We start from the raw sequence: 17,376 nt of genomic DNA, 5'->3' as shown, positions 1-17,376 counted from the left end.
TTAAGATCTTGCTCTGCAACATTTTCTCCCTTTCCTTCCTTACCCCTGTCTTGAGCCTTGCTCACTGCAGCTTCACAGTTTGGCTGGTGTGCATCATCCCCAGCAAGCCATCAGTTACTGCAGGACTCTCTCCCAGCTATAGGCTCTGCTGCCACACCTCAACAGCTGCATGTTTGTGCACTTTGTACAGCAGGAGCATAATGGAGGGATTCCACCCACTGCTCTAAAATGCAGTTCCCAAATGCGCACCCTTAGGTCTTTGAAACATGATTACAGATTGACCTATCTGGCAACAGAGTCAGGGATGGAAAGAAGGATTAAAAATTGCTGCCTTTGCTCACATGTGCTGGCTCCACTCTGTAATGAGAAGCAAATGACATGTTGATGCAGCATTATGTGAGGACATGTTCGTTGCCACTTAATGAAAAATCTTGGTTGAAGGTGACTCAGGACAGAGGTAGAGCAGGTGCTTGCAAGGCACTGCTTTTCTTACCACTCCAGCCCTCTGAAGATGAAGGGCTTCCTCTTGATACCTAATTAACATAATTGAATTGCTTTTAAACGCAGCAGACAGACTTATCTGCTCCTAAGAAAGAAGAGCTCATGGACTTGAATTGCCTTCCTTGGAGCCCCCTTCAGTTGGGCAGCACTACCATACATAGGCACAAGGCCTCTGATGTGTTTGCATCTGAGCTTTGGCAAGTGTGTGGGTTGGGTTGTAAGTGAAAACACCTTCCATGGTAACCCTCTACTCTGATTCTTCCATAAAGCACAAGTAAAGAGCCCACTGGTGAACTAAGTCATCTTCTAGGCAAGGGCCATACAGAGCTCACTGTGGTGACAAATAGGTAGGTTGAGAAACTCATGTGGGTGTCTACACCAGTTTGTTTGATGCTGCCTGCCTGGGGGCAAGTTTGCCCTCTTTCATCCTGTGGAGAGACAGGCTCAGGTCCAAACACCACAACATCAGTGCACAATGTGGAAGGGAGTAAAACTGCCATGTTTGGTTTGCCTACAGCCAAACCAGAGGATCTGGACTAAAACACCTGTTTGCTTCCCCTTCAGGAAGAGCAGTCCATTCTTCTTCAAGCTATGCTGATAACCCTTTGCCTCTTATCTGTGAGCCATGGCCATGCTGCAAGGAAGTGTGTGCCCCACTGCCTGCCCTGCTGGGCAAAATCGCATTCTACCCTCAGGCAATTTATTAGTAAGATCAGAGGCATTTGTAAGCAGCTTTTCTTCCATCTCTTTTTTGTTGTTGTCACATTGTCTCAGTCCTGCTAGTGATCCCAGTTTCTGTGCTGGGAAGCATTAGATGTTGCTTTAGCACCAACCTGGTGCTGCTCTCTTCTCCTGGTAAGGGAGAACCTTATCACCAGCATGGCTCAGTCTGAGCCTTGCAGAGGAAGGAATTGTCCTGATTTATCTCCTCTGTCATGGCACATTTTGGTCTGATCCTCTGTGCAATATCTTCTCCTGTGTCTAGGAGTACATACAGGCTGTGAGGAAGAACACTGCAGCCACACTCAAGCAAGATAGTAGTCAGGTTGTTGGCACCTTGAACACAAACTTCAGTGTCTTCTTCAACACAGGGAGAGACCTGCTTGGTCCTGTGCTGCTTGAAATGAGAGGGTGAAAGACGTGATTTGAAGTGAGTCATGCTGGCAGAAGGCAGGGGATGTGATCTGGCTCTTGCATCAGGCACCCAGGAGTGTTCCTGGGCTGGGAGGAGGCTGTGCACCTGAGGACATGCTGTGGTGCAATCCTGCAGGTGTTTCCTACGTACCTTGCTTTTGAAGTGTGATGGGATTTGAATGACCTCTAAGGGAGATAGGAGCTCTCCTGCTGCTCATCACCACCTTAATTAGATGATACTTATTTCTGGTTCTGGAAAAGTCTCCTAGTGATGCTTGTCAGAGGTGCTGGTTGAATGGTAAATAAGTTTAGCAATATTGGGAGCAGCTGTTTCAAGAGATATCAACTGAAAACCATATAGTTTTCTGTTTTCTTTAAGAACCAATCAGGAAGGAGACATGTGCAAGTCTCTGAGAGGGGTTAGAAGCAGCAGCGAGCCAAAATCACATGCAGAAATGTGTTGACAGCACTGAGGGAGGAGAAATGAGTTTCATCCTTTCCAGCGTGACAGAAGCAATTCCCTTTTCTGCTGCAGGGGCCAATCCTCTTCTTTGGCTACCTTTTACCCTCCTTTTAGTGAGAATCAGCCAGCCTTATTCTGGCTGGCTACAAGTGGGCAGAAATGTGGTGCCATGGTCTAAGTGCTGGAACAAAGAGTGTGCCTTTTCCAGACAGTTCTTTGTCTTTCACCATCAGTATTTGCCTCAGAGCTTCACTGAGTCATCAAGGGGCAGACCTTATGAGTAACTGTGAGCACCTCCTTCCCCTTCCCTCCTTCCCTACCAACAGCAAGATGCTTAGTGGCAGTGAAAACAGAACAGCCCTCTGAAGCTCAGTTTGGGGTGTCACATCCTTCTGTCTCAGCATCACCCAAATGCCTTGAGTTTTCCCCAAGCAGTATTTGGAAATCTCTGACCAGGAGTGGGTAGAAAATAGGGAACAGAGCTACACAGAACTGTTGCTTTGTGTCCCTCCTCAGCAGTTTTGGGCTGTGTGCCCAAGCAAGCATGGGTGTCAGGGATGCCCATGGTAGGCTGGGAGCACACTGAGCAGCAGCATGCACTGGCACCAGTATGTGGTTGCCACTGCAGCGAGCGCCTGACTGGTCACTGACTTTGTGATGTGGGCACTGCATTGTGTAGCTGAGCTGAGGCTGGGCAGCAGTTTCTAAGGAGGACATTCCCTTTGGCCCTTTGGGAGAGGAGCATATGTGGGCATATCCAGCTAGATCTAAGTCAGGTAAGCAGGGAGAAGGGAAGACAAAAGAAAGGGTAATTCTCAGTAGTTACCTCACCTAGTTTAAGGAAATGTGTCTCATATTTTATTCCTCTCCCTGTTCCCTGTAGCGCAGGAGATGCAGAACTTCCAAATATAACATTCTGGAGGAAGCTGTGGCAAGCAGCCTTTGTGTGCATGGGGATTCTCAAAGCCTCAGAGGGGCCCAGCTCATAGGAGAGGTTTTGAATAGTCAGATAAGCAGTTCCTAGGAGTCTGTCTGTTTGGGGCCATGAAACACAGTGATGAGAGCACCAGTAGTGACTGCTGCAGAAGAGGCTGCAGAGCGCTGGGTCAGCTGGAGCCTCCTCATAACATTTGCCTTCTCTCCTCAGCTGAAGTGTGTTGAGCTGAGGCTGCTGGAGGACACGGGTGCTGTATCAGCCAGTTCACAGCTCTCCTCCTCAGCCTTGCTCTGTGCTGGTGATAATACAAGCTTCTGTGAGCTTTTCCAGAAGGTTTGTGGCTGACCTCTCGGTCCTTGTGTGGAGTTAACTGTCCCTGAGCTGCGGACAGTGATGGACTGCTCCTGTGCTTGAGGTCTCCAGCCTGCAGAGCCTCACCCATGTGCTCTCTGTGTGGAGCCTGACAAAGTGCTGCCAGGGCAAGGAGGCTGCCAGCAGAGCTGAGAGGGAGAGGAGTGCCGGCTTGTGCTCCCAATGGAGCTGACTCAGGGCTTTCTCCCCAGGGTTGGGTGCTGACTCAGCTGCTTTGCCTTTTACTGGCTTCTCTGAAAACCAAGGGCATCTCCAGGGGCTCAAAGGCCATAGCAGTGCAGCAGGAGTGAGTGGTTAGTTGATTTGGGGAGAGTCATGTCTTGGTTGTTTTGGGGCAACAGCCAAGAAGATCAGTAAAAGTTCCAAGGTTGCTTCTGGGTGTGGGTTTTGCACACTTGCTGGGAAACATGTGCTGTCCAGCCTGGACTAGTCACTGGCACAGCTGTGGGTTGCAGCAATGCTGCTTTTGCTGCTGTGTCTCCACCATCACAGGAGTGAACAGGGGCACAGAGGCTCTTCCTCTAGCTGGCAGAGTCTCGCTGCAGTGTTCTTTCATGGCATTACTCATGCATGTGTCAGAAGAAACTACTCTAGAGGAGGATGGGTGAGGCAGTGATGAGCTTCTGAACTGAAAAACACACCATGGAGGTCCTGTCTCCTGCTGGAAGTGAGGTCATGCTGAGCTTACAGCATCTGGGGCACCTGAACTTTGGCTCTGTCCTCTGCAGCCAGTGGCCAGTAGTTCTAAGCTCTAAGCTAGGGTGTGTGGAATATCTTGTGCATATAATCTACTGGAGGGATCTCCCAGCAAAAACAGTGTGTGGAGTGCTGGGTGAGGCTCCCTGCTCCATCTCCATTGCAGCAGGTCACACCTCCAGGATCTGCAGCAGTGTATTGCTTGCGGGCAGTGGTGTGTGCTGTGTGTGTCAGGAAGCACGGAGCAGGTTCTCCTGCCCCACAGCCTCCATCCTGCAGAGTCAGTGAGGTAGTTCCACAAAGTGGGGATCCCCCTTGAGGCTGCTGCTTCTCATATGGCTCCTGGAGAGACCCACTTCAGGAAAAAGGAGATTTCTTAGCCTGGAGGCTGGAATGATGTGGGACCCTGCTCAGCCCAAAGGAATGTTGACCCCAGCCGCATGTTGCCTGTTCTAAGGTTGCCCTGAAAGGTTGATGGGCTTTTCCTGATGCTTCTGTCAGCCCCATGGGCTTTCCTGCTGAGAGGCTGAATCTTGCTTGGTTCTGGCAGTTCCTGTGATAAACGTGTTTATTCCACTTGAAATAAGATGAGGGCAGCAGATTTTGAGCCAAGGCTGAGAGACAGCCCCACTGGCACATCTAGTGCTGAGGGTGTTACTGTCCTGAGTGGAACCTGCTGAAATTCCATACTAAAATGAGAGAGATGAGGAAGAAGTGGATGAGACAGCATGGATGCTACTGCCTCCTCTGCAGGTGTGGGGAGCTGGGACAGGTGCCCATCCAGGACTGTGAGGGTTGTGGAGGGGTTGCTCCATCTCCAACCAGTTTCTCTGGTTCCTTTGGGAAGTGCCAAATCCAGCTGGAGTCAGACTGGTTTGTGCAGAGACTTTATTTTCCTGGTGAGGAAAAAATAGCAGTAATTTAAAAAATCAGTTCAGTTGCCTCAGCCCAGAGATGTGTTTTTAAAGGGAGTGGTGTGGGGGGGTGGTCTTGGGCACCTCCCACACTGTTCATGTGCTGTCGCCATGCTGGAGCCTGCCCTGGAGCTGAATTAGGCTGTGGTTTCTAGAGAGGACAAATGGGGACTTGAACAAGACACAAACAAACACATCCTTCGTTATGATCTGGGTGGTGGAGGTTCTGGAAGCTGTGTCAATGCTTCACACGGGAGCTGTTTGTTGGAAGGAGGCAGCAGCCTGTGCACTGTCAGCTGATGGGAGGATGTTATTCAGGCAGGGACCCATCCCAGGAACAGCTTTCAGCATGGACACGAGACTGTGACACAGGGCTTGGGTTGCTGTCCATGAGCTGCTGCCTGAGCCCTGTGTAAGGATGGCTGGGGCAGCTCAGCCAAGCTTGCCTTGCCCTTGGGCTTTTTCCTTATGACTCTGCAGTATTTACACTCTTCCCTAGATTATTCCAGAGAAATCCTGTTTTCACCTCTTACTCTGCCCCAGATGCAAGAATTCTTTGTGTCTTTCCTAAGGTGGAAAAACATGCTTTCAGACCCACCCATCCACCCACCCCCAAATGCTGCTACCCTTCAAGAGTTTTCTTTAACACTCCAGGAGATGTTTTAACCCTTGGGTGCTGTTTGCTGGTAACACAGCACTGAATTTTTTGTCAGTGCTGGTGGGAGACACACAGACATCCCAGCCCTGAATGCTGGTAGACACTGGGGTGATGTGTATGAGTGGCAGATTTTGGACAAGAAAGACCTGAGATGGTCACACTGGCTCAAGCACTGAGTCATTTCAAACAGATCATGGGGACCATGGGGACATATCTCTTGCTGGGCTTGTCTAGTTCAATTGGCCCTTTGCACTGAGAGGGGACCAAGTGCTTTTTACTGACTCGTGAATGCAAATACCTCCTTATGCCATGAGTGTAAACACTGCTCAAGGAGTTGAAAGGATCAAGTGTGTGTATTAATCGTGTTTGAGAAACCTTTAAAAGTAGTTAAATCTAAAGCTAAACCTTGGCCTTTATTTCACTTAGTGTTTTCATACTGTTTCTGAAGACCTTCAAAAGGGACAGATTCAGCCCATGAGTCAGGCCAGCCGTATCTACCCACCTTTGCAGAGCTGTTTTGACTTGCTGCTTTATCTCCCTGGTGATAACATATACCCTTTGCTTCACCTTTAATGTCATAGGGCCCTCTGCAAGCAGGGAATGGGCAATGATGTTAAGTAAGCACCCTGGTTTTGGGGAACTGCTGCAAAGGCAGGAGAAGTGAAGCTGGATGGAAAAACCCCTCTAGGCTTGTTGTTGAACTTTCAAAATCAATGTAGCTTTAGCTTAGCATTCAGATTTAAACTGTGGTTTTCCTCAAAGCTGTAGGTATTAGAATATGTGACACTTGGAAATATCAGGGGACAAATTTTACCTGTTGTGACATTGTTTACTGGCCACAAAGATGGTCATTGGGCACTTGGGCTGCACCTCTGAGTGGGGCAGCACTCCCTGTTAGCTCTTTTGTCTTCGTGTCTCACTTCTTTCCAGGTCTGCAGTCTGGGCTAAGTCTGCACTGGGTGCAGCCCCTGGCAGGGCTCGCTGAGGATGTGTATCTCAGATCTTTTGGGACTCCCTTTGCCTGGTTTTCCCTCATTTGTGGAACAGCTTGGCCATTCTTGGCAGATGAGGATGGGGGTGAGCACAACTCAGAAATTTCATTTTTGCTTGTGGGACCTCTGTGAGTCAGGTAATCAGATTCAAATCACCACAAGGTCAGCTCAGAGGGTCTGTGTTGTGGCATCCCACACTCCTCCCACTGTGGACACTTCATGATGGGAGTCCTTGTTCCTGTAGGAGCTGTAGCTGCCTTGATAATGCCCTGACTGGAGCCTCCTGGGCGTGACAGAGAGCTCTCCTACTTTCCATGTGCTATGGAAAGAAAAAAAGTCAGAAAAAATCCAGACTCTCTGATGCTCATTCGGAGTTGGCAATGACACAAGTGGAACATGGACAGACAAGGAGACAGGCACACCACTGACCTGGGAGCATTGCTCTCCACACTCAATCCGACACACTGCTTTTTCCAGGGACACCAAGGACCAGCATAGGAGTGCTGGTGGCCCCTGCTTGGTCTGATGTGAATCTGCCTAAACCCTGGTGCTTTTAAGCTTATGCTCTGTCCATAATATCCTCAAGGTGCTGATGCTGCTTGTAGCTATGGAGAGTTGCAAAGGACCAGGATGGTGAGAACTATGGAGAGTTGCAAAGGACCAGGATGGTGAGAAGCAGAACCCACAGGTCCTTAGTGATGCCCATGCTGGGAAAGGCTGACAATTGCTATCAGAGGGAGTATGATGGCAATAACTTGTTGATAGTCAGGCCAGCGTCTACCAAAGTCTGATGTTTTTCCATGAGAAGGAGGCTGGGCTGACCCCAGTTGGCCCCTGAGCAGACTTGCCCTGCTCACGTCCACTGGAAAAGCTGCTAGAGTAAATCACGCACATTGCAAACTGTTGGTCTTGTTTAGATGGATGTGAGATAGTTCAGCCTGGAGCCGAGTTCAGCTGCTGGGCTCAGTAAGTTTAATGCATACAAATGCCACCGAAGAGTTAATGGGAAACAGAGTGTGGAGGAAAATAAAGAGAGACCTTTTGAGGTCTCAGCTGCTCAAAGTAATATTTGGGTTTGGTGACTCTCCGTATCTTAGAGATGGGAATGCAGCAAAGCTCTTTCAGTCCCCAGTATACATGGAGCCCTACAAGATTGTGGACTAATATCAACAAACCTTTTGGAAAGCAGATCCTGCCTGCTCCAGCAAAGCCACAGTGTTATTTTTCTTTCAACAAATGCATTGAGACAATGCTAATGCTGTGCAGATCAGTCGTCCCTGGCCTACATGATTTATTAGGAACAGAAACAATTGCAGTTGCTGGAGATTAAAAAAAAAAAAAAAAGAAAAGAGCTTTGGAAGTGAATTTTCTTTTTTCTTTCCCTTCCCCTTTTTATTTTCTTTTTTCCCCCCTTGAATTCCTCATGAACTAAAAACAAAATAAAAATATTAAAAAGGGCCACCTAGTCTGGTCCCAGGAGAGGGGCTGCCTCTGTGCTTGCATTTCTTACTGGACCACCAACCCTGGGCTTGCTGCTTAAATACGGCATCAGTACTGAGGAGGAGGAGGGCAGTGAATCGGTGCTGGGAGGAGAGTTTGGGAGAAGGTAATGCAGCTACAGAGTAACATTCCCAGGCAGAGAAGGAGAGCACGTCTGGAGGAGGAGACCTGCAATCTGTTTCTAGCTGTCGGTGACTCAGGGACAAGTTGCTTCCTCTCTCTGAGCCTCCCTTCCCCTCTATTTATCCTGTTTATGTAGAGCAGAAGTTCTTGAGTGCAGTGCTGCTGGCCGTGTGAGAGCTGCGCTGGGGTCCTCAGCTTGGCTGGGACCTGCAGGTGCGACCGAAGCAGGAAGCTGAGCACAGCTCACAGCACACACTGCACTTGCTGGATCTGCTGGCATTTGGCTCCTGCCCCTGAGCTGGAGCAGAGGGTGGCTTTGCTTCAGAGTGGTTTTATTTGTTGCCTCCTCAGTCAGTAGAAGCCCCGGAGAAGGGTCTGACAGGCCAGGCAGGCAGCTTCCCGGTGCTGGGAGCTTTCCCTTTGGCACTCAGAAGCTGCAGGAGCCATGAGTCGTTTGATTACAGAGCAGAGCATCATGCTATTTCTGGTGGGTGCCCCATACGGCTGAGTGCTGGCTCTGGCCATGTCCTACTCATCCCCACAAGGCTGTTCCACACTTTGTCACCCTGCCTTTGCCTCACTTCTGCCTGTGACGGGATTAGACAAGCTATTCTGTGGACAGGAAGGTCTCCTTGGGACCGTGGGCTTGGGATGCTTCTCCATCAAGGGCAGTGGTCCCCAGGAGCAGTGGGATGCAGCTGACCTCCTGACTCACTGGCAGCCATCCAAAGCTCCACGAGAGCTCCCGGGGGCTGAGTCCTCCCTCTGCGCGCAGACACGGTGGCTGCAGTGCGGTTATCGCCCAGGCAGGCTGCCTGAGCGGGGGCGGGCGGCCCGGCGCTGGCCCGGGAGCCGGGGGAGCTCACGGGCCTTGACAAGAGGCAGCTGGAGGACAAGGCTGTTTCTTCGCCGTGAATGTCCCTGAGGCAGGCTGAGGGGTTCTGCTTGGGATGGATATGAGCAGCTCCCCAAAACACTTTGTGGAGATGAAGGAGGGTTGAGCATCGCCACGTTTGGGCTGAGCCCAGCCTCACATGGTCTCAGCTGCACCCACAGCTCTGTACATGAGTTTTGTTGGGTTGTCTAAAACGAAATCCCTGTGTTTGGTTAATAAAGTGTAAGAAGCTCCCTTACAGCTCACCAGAGCATCTCTGATGGCTTTACTGAGGCGCTGGGACCAGGTGCTTTGGCAGTGAAGTGCCGACCGAGTGTCTGTGAGAGTAAGTGATACCATCATGGTTTGCTTTGCCTTCAGAAATGACTAAACAGATTTTCTCTGGTTTCCAGCTGACCTCCTGGCTCTCTGTCGATGATGGGAGCAGGCTGTTTAGGTTTGAGTTAATGCTGCTCTGACCAGCCCTGAATCAACCTCAAAAAATGGAGGTGGATTCATTCAGTAGGTAGAGCTCCAGAGGGGAGAAAACTGCCTCCACTGCAGCTAACTCTTGCTGCTAATAAATCAGGGATTGCTGGGAATCATCTCTGATTCATTCTCCAGCTGAAACACAAGTATTTTGCATTTGTCTGAAAGGATTAAGTTTTTAAAGCTCCTGCCCTTCTGGCTGGGTGTTTTCCTCCAAGGGGCTAGTCAGCCTCAGCTCCTAATTCTAAAGAAAGGAAAAGAAAGGAGGGGGGGGCAAGACCAAGGGGCTGGTGGTGGGTTGGTGGGTTTTGTTTGTGATCTTTCTGTTCCATGCCTGGAGTCAGCAGAAGGAGTCAGTGCAAATTAGCTGTATTTGATTTTTTTTTTCAGGGGCTATGGAAGCCCTGGGCCATTTCTGCATTTGGTTCCTTTTCTCTTGAGTTTCTCTGACATTTCAGATACTAAATGAGCAGATCTTTCCTCTACAGATGTTTTCTATTGGTCATAGTTGGGAAGAGACCTTGGATGCTAAATCAGTGTGCTTCATTTGTGGTTTTTCTGGGCTTGAGGCAGAGGGCTTGCTCGGCTCTGAACGTTCCTGCCATTGGGGCACAGGGGGTGGACTGCCGTGGGGTGGATCAGTCAAGTGGATCACAGTTGCTTGGAGCACAGTCACCTTACAGATAAGTGGAGGTACAGAAAAATTGGATCTTAGTGGATGACCCCCCACAAACATTCTTTGGATTTTCTGTGGCTGCAGAGTGCCAGGTCCCTTTCCTCCTCAGCCCAACTCCTGCCAGATCAGCTAAAGCAGAGACCCCTTGGGTGAGTGTAGCAGGTTCGTGCCAGAGAGGTCCCAGGAGGAATGAAATGGATCTGGCTGTAACCACCCATCTCGATTTTCACCCTCAGCCTCTTTCTGTCAGCACTGGAAAACTGCAGGCATGGGGCCACGTCATTTCGCTGAAGAGGCTTGCAGGTGCACACCATCCTCCCGCGGGCTGCTGGGCTTCCTCCGGAGCTGGCAGCTGGATGGAGCAGGCCTGCAGCCACTGAGCCAAGACTCAAGCCTGTGCTTTCACTTCACTTGCAAGTATCGCATTTGCATGTCTGCTGCCACGGCCTTGAGCTCCCCTTTACCCCTGGATCAGCACATTGTTACTTAGACACAGGCCAAACCTATTCTCCAGAATGAGAGAAAGGAAATCCAGCACTCTGTGCTGGCTCTGAGTAATTTCTCTCTTTAATCCAGGCACATACATACATCTTGGAACATCCGGGGATGTTTCTGGGCTCCCAGTGTTTTCCTGAGCTCCTGTAGGCTGCCTCCACCAAGTATTAATGTCTCAGGACAGGGACAAAGTCAAAACATCACTTCCATTTTGGGGAGAGAGGCTATGTCAAAACTGGAACTCCCCAGTGTAGCTCCATCATCTTTATTGTTTCTCTGCTAAAGACAGAGGAGCAACAGAAAGCATGAAGGATATCTACATAACTTAGCACAGGTCTGGATTCCTCTGCTCCAGAATACAAAGGAAGAGGACAATCCACAAGATCTTAAGAGCTTTAAATATCCAAGTTATAAATGAAGTCTAGATATTGCTGAACAATCTCCAAGTGGTGAAGACTCACTCTGCCTTTGCTTTGAACTGCTGCAAGGGGAATGGAGAGAAGCCATCAGGCTGCTGCAACGATTTGGTGATTTGCAGCCTCCCCAAGCTGGCTGCCACACTCAGACCCACTCTCATACATATTTTCCATGAAAAGACAGTAGCCTGCAGAGGCTCAGTGACCTGGGGTTATGGGTGCTCTACATCTTCCAGACCCTCAGCCAGACCTGTGAGGCCTTAAACCCCAAAACACCCAGTGCAGAGACAAGAAGCCTTTGAAGTCGCTCCAGTCTGCCTAAGCCACCGAGTGGGGTTGTGAACCTTGTCGTTCTCTGTGAGAATGTTGCTTTTACAATTAAAACCCACGCAAACCCCTGGCCCTCACTACCACTTGTGTTACCCCAGCAAGATATCTGACATTTGAGACAGAATGGGAAGTCAAAGAATGTGAGGAATTTGGTGACTCAACACAGAGTTTATTATACCCGTCTCACTGTGTAAGCCCATGTAATACAAAATTGGTTTACAGCATGTGGCACGGTTCTGTGGGTTAATTTATAAGCAAACAACAATTATTCAAATAGGAATTTTTTCCTGTGCCTACATAAACTTGTTATCTGTTTGGCAGCAGGGGATGCTGCAAAGAAATGCACATTTACATTTTTTTTGCATTGGTGCTCTTTGCTTTTCCTGGAGCAGCTCAATGGTGCATTGACTATGAGGGCTTACTACTGAACTTGACCTGGGAGTGGCATGGAGATAAGCCAAATGTTAAGAGAAAAGGAGTCCTTTGTGTGGAGATGCCACTATATTAGGTCTCACTTTTAGGTCACCCACTTGTTAGGGGTTCCTTCAAAGTGATGGATTCTTCTGCTAAAATTTAATGATGTCCGTTAAATCACAGGGTCATGAACCAGTGCATGCACTGAAAATGGTTTGCCAAGGGAACATAAAGACAAGGCCTTGTGTCAGGAGACTTCCAAAGCAAATTGGATTTTCCACACAGCAATGGCTGTGTTTGAAGGTCTGTCAGTGGCCTGTAAAATTCTCCACCAGTGATAACAAGAGAGAATTGCCAAGCACTGAAGCAATGCCATGAGCGTTGCAGAACGAATCACTATGCTCTCGGTATGTAGCAGCTTCTTGATCATCAGTCAAAGGAAGACTTATCCTAACCAGCAAACAGGCTGGAGGAGGTTATTGCATCTCCACTGGGAGATCATCCCAGAGCTCTTGGGTTAAATCTGGTGTGGGGGTGGTGGTTCTGGGAACATCAGTTTGGAGCCAAGCACTTGGGTAGGTGAATTTTAGGATGGATGCACAGAAGAGGATGAAGCAACTAGATGTCAAAACTTGTATTCCTGAGCAGATCTCTGGGGTCATCTGCCTCTGCTGGTGCTCAGTTCCAGGATGAGCTCCGCTCAGGCATGTCTCTGCTGAAGGAAATGTGGACCAGTGCAAGCACAGTTGGGTATCTGTATGGACAAGCCAGTCAGCTCCTTGGTCTCCTGATACTAACCTGATCTCTGCCTGGGTTTTTCAGTCTGGTTGCTGTGAAGGATGGGTGCAAGGAATACCTTTATCTTCAGCATGCTGTGAGACGGAGTCACTTGTGTGGTTAGATGGGAGGAAGGCAGGAGACGATCTTATTTCAGAAAAGGATTGAGTGGAAGAGGCTTGTATGTAGATCCATAAACAGTTTTCTGCCTTCTGCATCGTGACCCTTCAGGACAGGACTCTTTAATCGCGATATCCTTCCACCCACCTCACAACTATTTATATAAGGATTCCATACAACAAGCATTTCCGACAGATGCTGAAAATCATCGAAGCAGAATAACCTCTAGCCCAGCTCTGCTGGCTGTGTTGGAGCTGCAGGAAGGATGATTTGGCTCATTACATAGCATCCTTAACTGTAGTGGTTTGCTAGGCATCCTAATGTGGGGCTAGGAGGTCAGGGGTTCAACTCGAACTTAAACCCAGTGCTAACGAATGGGGGAAGTTGCAGTTGTGATGACAATATATTTTAATGATGAGGTCATGTACAATGTCTGTTAAAGATGACTTCTGTCCTAAACACAAGAAAGTAAAGTGAAAGCTAAAAGCCCCAAGGAACACATTTCAGAGAATAGTCTAAATCCCAGGGGGTCTGGACAGCTCTTTTTAGTTGATATTTGGGGTTTGGAGCTCTTAAAAAAACATATGAAAGGATGATTTTAAGTCACATTCACTTTCAGTTTTTAATGTTGGTCTTCTAAAGCCCAATGATACAACAGCACTTTCTGAGCTCCCAAAAGATGAGTTGCTCTTCATTGAAGTTGCACCTGTGCTTGTGGGCCTAGCTTGAGGTTCCCAGGAATCAAGAGAAGATGCCCAAGGGACATGAGCTATAATTCCCTGCCTGCCCTGTGTTTTCTGCTACTCTAGACCAGCTCTTTAGCCTCGGTTTCTTGCTTTACACTGTGGTGCAATGATCCCTGGTGAAGATGAAGAAAGCAATCTAAGTGTTGAGAACAATTGCTGCAACTGCTTTGCTTGTCTGAGTTTCCAAATGGCCCATGCACATTTAGGGGCTGCCATGCTTGCTTCCCTCATTCCACCATCACTACCAAAATAAGTTTCCTTCTTCTGTGGTCAAACCCTTTCTAAAATAGGTTCTGTACTTCTGCCTCTGCCTTCACATGCCAGGGAAGTTTATTATCCTCCTGTTTCTTGTTCCATGAATGTTAATTGATTTTACAAGGAACAAAGCTAAAGCAAGCTGTTGGGAATGCAGCCTGAGCCAGTGATTCTGGACCCACAGAATACCTGCCTGAGCCATTGCTGCTGTTCTCGAGGATTGTTTCTATCCATTCTCACACCAGTTTGCCCAGATTAGCTTTAGAAGCGCTTTGGAGGCAAAGTGCCCCTGTGCTGACAGGGATAGGTACTGAGCTGTGCCCTCCATCTGCTTGAGCTTGTGTTGCCACCTCCAAAATCACAAGGAAATTCAAGTGCCATGCTCACCTGGCCCTGACCTTTCAGTTGAGGCTTCCACTGTGAAGATGGGTAGCTCCCGATTGCCTACCAATGAAAGCTGCTGGCAGACAAACAAATACCACAGCTTTTTGGAACAAGAGATCTGCCATCAGTTTGTCCACATTAGGTGTAGGAAAGCCAAGAGCTCCTTCCTGGGACAGCCAGATGGGCACTGCTGGTCTTGGGCTGACACAGGACCAGGGAACACAACAGTCACACATCTGCTGACCACTGGCTTCTCCAATCTGAGCCTGAATTGAGTGATGGAGAAGGCAGTTTTGGTTCCACCCAGTCTCTGAAGGATTTGGTATATTTTACTGCCAGAAGAAAACAGCATAAATCATCTCTGACTGCAGAGCTGTCTGGCTCCCTTGGAGGGAAAGTGCAATTAGGGTGGGGCAAGAGGACACAAGGGTGCAAAGTTGCTTTTAGACTGGTGTGGTATAAAAATTCCCTCCAAGCTGCCTTCAGCCCAGTAACACTTGGAAGATGGGTGGCTCTGTCATGGCCACACCAAGAGATTTCTTGGAAGAGAGGGTGCCTGGGGGCAGCTTGCTGGGGTGATGCCACATGGAGCCCAGGATGGCCTCGGGGTTTATCCTGTTTCCAGTGTGATGTGTGTGCATGTTTATGAAATCTGTCTCCCTGGGTGATGTCATGACACAATGAGAAACTGGGCCATAAATTAAAGGAAGAAAAAAATGGCAATAAATAGACCCCACTGTGGGTCAGATGCTGGCAATAAATTCAGATAACAGCTCATCAGTGCCTCTTCCCTTGTTCTCATATGTGTATGCATTTTTTTTCCCATTTGGGAGAAGAGCTGGTGAAAAGCAGCTGTTTTCTATTTGTTCTCCATCCACATCTGATTAGATAGTCCTCCTCTGCCCACTGAGATGTGCTGGGGAATACTCCCAGCCCCTCTGCTTGCTCATTTTCTTGGGCATCAAGGAGTTTGGGACTGTTTGGAGCTTTGCTGCACAAACGGACAGCATTGCAGGGGTACAAAGAGCTCCTTCATCATCAAAGGGCTCAGGTCCTACCAGGCCAGAGAGCATTGCCAGATCCTGCAGTGGGACTATCTGTGAGGTGCTATGGTTTGGGCCTGGAAAGGCAGCAGTGGGGACATATTTCTCTTGCTGACAGTAAGCCACTAATTTGTTTTTAGGCAGCTCAGGGTGAAGGTAGTTTCTCTCCAGGCTCTGCAAACATGCTTGCTACCAAGGCTGATGGGGAAGGAACTTTACTGCAAGGAGGATAGCAGGTTGTGGTTTTGTACCAGTGGGACAGGACAAACTAAGAGTTAGGTGGGCAGTGTGTGTGTAGTGAGAGAGAAACCAGGGTGAGGGCAGGGGCATGAATACCCCCAAAGGTATTGCTTACTAAAGGTGCAGCAATGAAAACTGTGAGGTTCTGGCTTGTTGAGGCCAGTGTGAAAAGTCCCATCAGCATCCCTGAACTTCAAATCAATTCTTTCCAGGCCAGACCCATAAGACTTCTTCACACCATGCTACTGGAGGACTCTCCCATCAAAGCATTTTGCAGGCAGATGTCTTCTTTCTTGAAACACAGATACTCATATTCATTTGTTTTGCTCAGGGCAAAAAGACCATTCTGGTCCTGTCTTGCCTCTGCCTTCCCTTTCCCTTGCTGTGAGGCTGGTAAGCAAGATTAAGATGTCTGGTCCTTCTCTCTCCCTCCTGCTGCAGCTGCCAGCTCTTGTCTAGATCCTTAGTGCAGACATAAACCTTCAGCAAGGGTGGTTAGCCATGGGCTGGATGAGCTCAGCAGTGGAACAAAACTTAAAAACATCTTCCCTGGTCAACAGCCCTCCTTGAGCACAAGAAGAAGGACAGATAAGCTTATCTGAGCCTGAGAACTTTCACTTTTTTTTTGCTAGGTGGGAAGGGGATCTCCCGTTACAAGTCTGAAGCTGTGATGTTGAGCTGCTGGTGCTGTGCCTGGGCAAGTCCCAACCATGCTCCCCCATCATGTGCTGAGAAATGAACTTGCAGCTCACGTAACCCTCACCTGTTAACTGATGGGGGCTGTGGGCTCTGTGGCTTTGCCTCAGGTTCCCATGTGAATTTCTGGGAGAGTGAGTGGGGATTTCAAAGCCCCTAAAGCAGAGGTTCCTTGGAGAGGAGGGGGAGGGATGTGACCCTCCTGTGTGTCAAATGCAAACATGGAAATAATAAGGTGGGAAATGTTCTTGAACTTATCTCAGAAACAAGGTTTTTTTGGGTCAGCTTAAATTTCTGGCAAAGATTCCCATCTGACTTTATTCCAACTTCGTTGCTCCATTCCCTTTTATCCATGCAGCTTGCACGCTAACAGCCACAGAGGAAATTCATCCCCATGCAGAGGAGCAGACAGTGTCCATGTGCCACTCAATGTGTGCTGAAGCCCTGGAGGCTTCCATGGCGTGCAGGGTGCAGCTGAGGGGAGGGCACAAAACCTGGCCCATATTACAGCTGCCCTGGCCTGCAGTGACCATGTTGCTGCAAAACCTCCATCTAACTCTGCATCAACAAGTTGGGTTTCGAGGAGAAGGGTAACTTGTTTGATTTCAGCAAAGCTTTGCGAGGTATCTTAGTGAGGTTTCCGGATAGGATCTGCAATGCTCAGCTTCAGGTATCGGTTGCATAATTTGCTGTGTTATTTCAACACTCTGGGCTTTTTTTTCTTCTCTTTCTCTCTCCTTTTGTTTCTGTGAGCTTCTTTGCATACTGGCTAAGCCTTATATAAGCATATGTTGTGTTGGAAACATTTTTTTTAAGTATTTTTTTTGGCAGAGAACTCCTGGCACATGATACAGCACTCAGAGCCATCAACTGTAGCTGTGATACAGATGTTCATTGCCTGTGTAATCTTTCTCATATCAAGCAATTACCCTGAGCCAATTCCTTTATTTTAAGCACCTTGTTGTGGGAACATAGCTGTAAATGCATGAATTGCTGAGTTCCCTTATACATTTTTACGGTAGACAAACAAAAACCAAATAGTCAGTGAAGGGCCTCAGTGAAAATCAAACGTTCAGGGTGCTTTAGATAAGAGAGGACAGGCACTAAAAAAGAAAAAAAGGCCCTCTCAAA

Source organism: Pogoniulus pusillus, chromosome 11 (genome assembly GCF_015220805.1).
Source record: "Pogoniulus pusillus isolate bPogPus1 chromosome 11, bPogPus1.pri, whole genome shotgun sequence".
NCBI lineage: Eukaryota > Metazoa > Chordata > Aves > Piciformes > Lybiidae > Pogoniulus > Pogoniulus pusillus.
The sequence above is the reverse complement of the archived record's forward strand: the minus strand, read 5'-3'. Positions refer to the sequence as shown.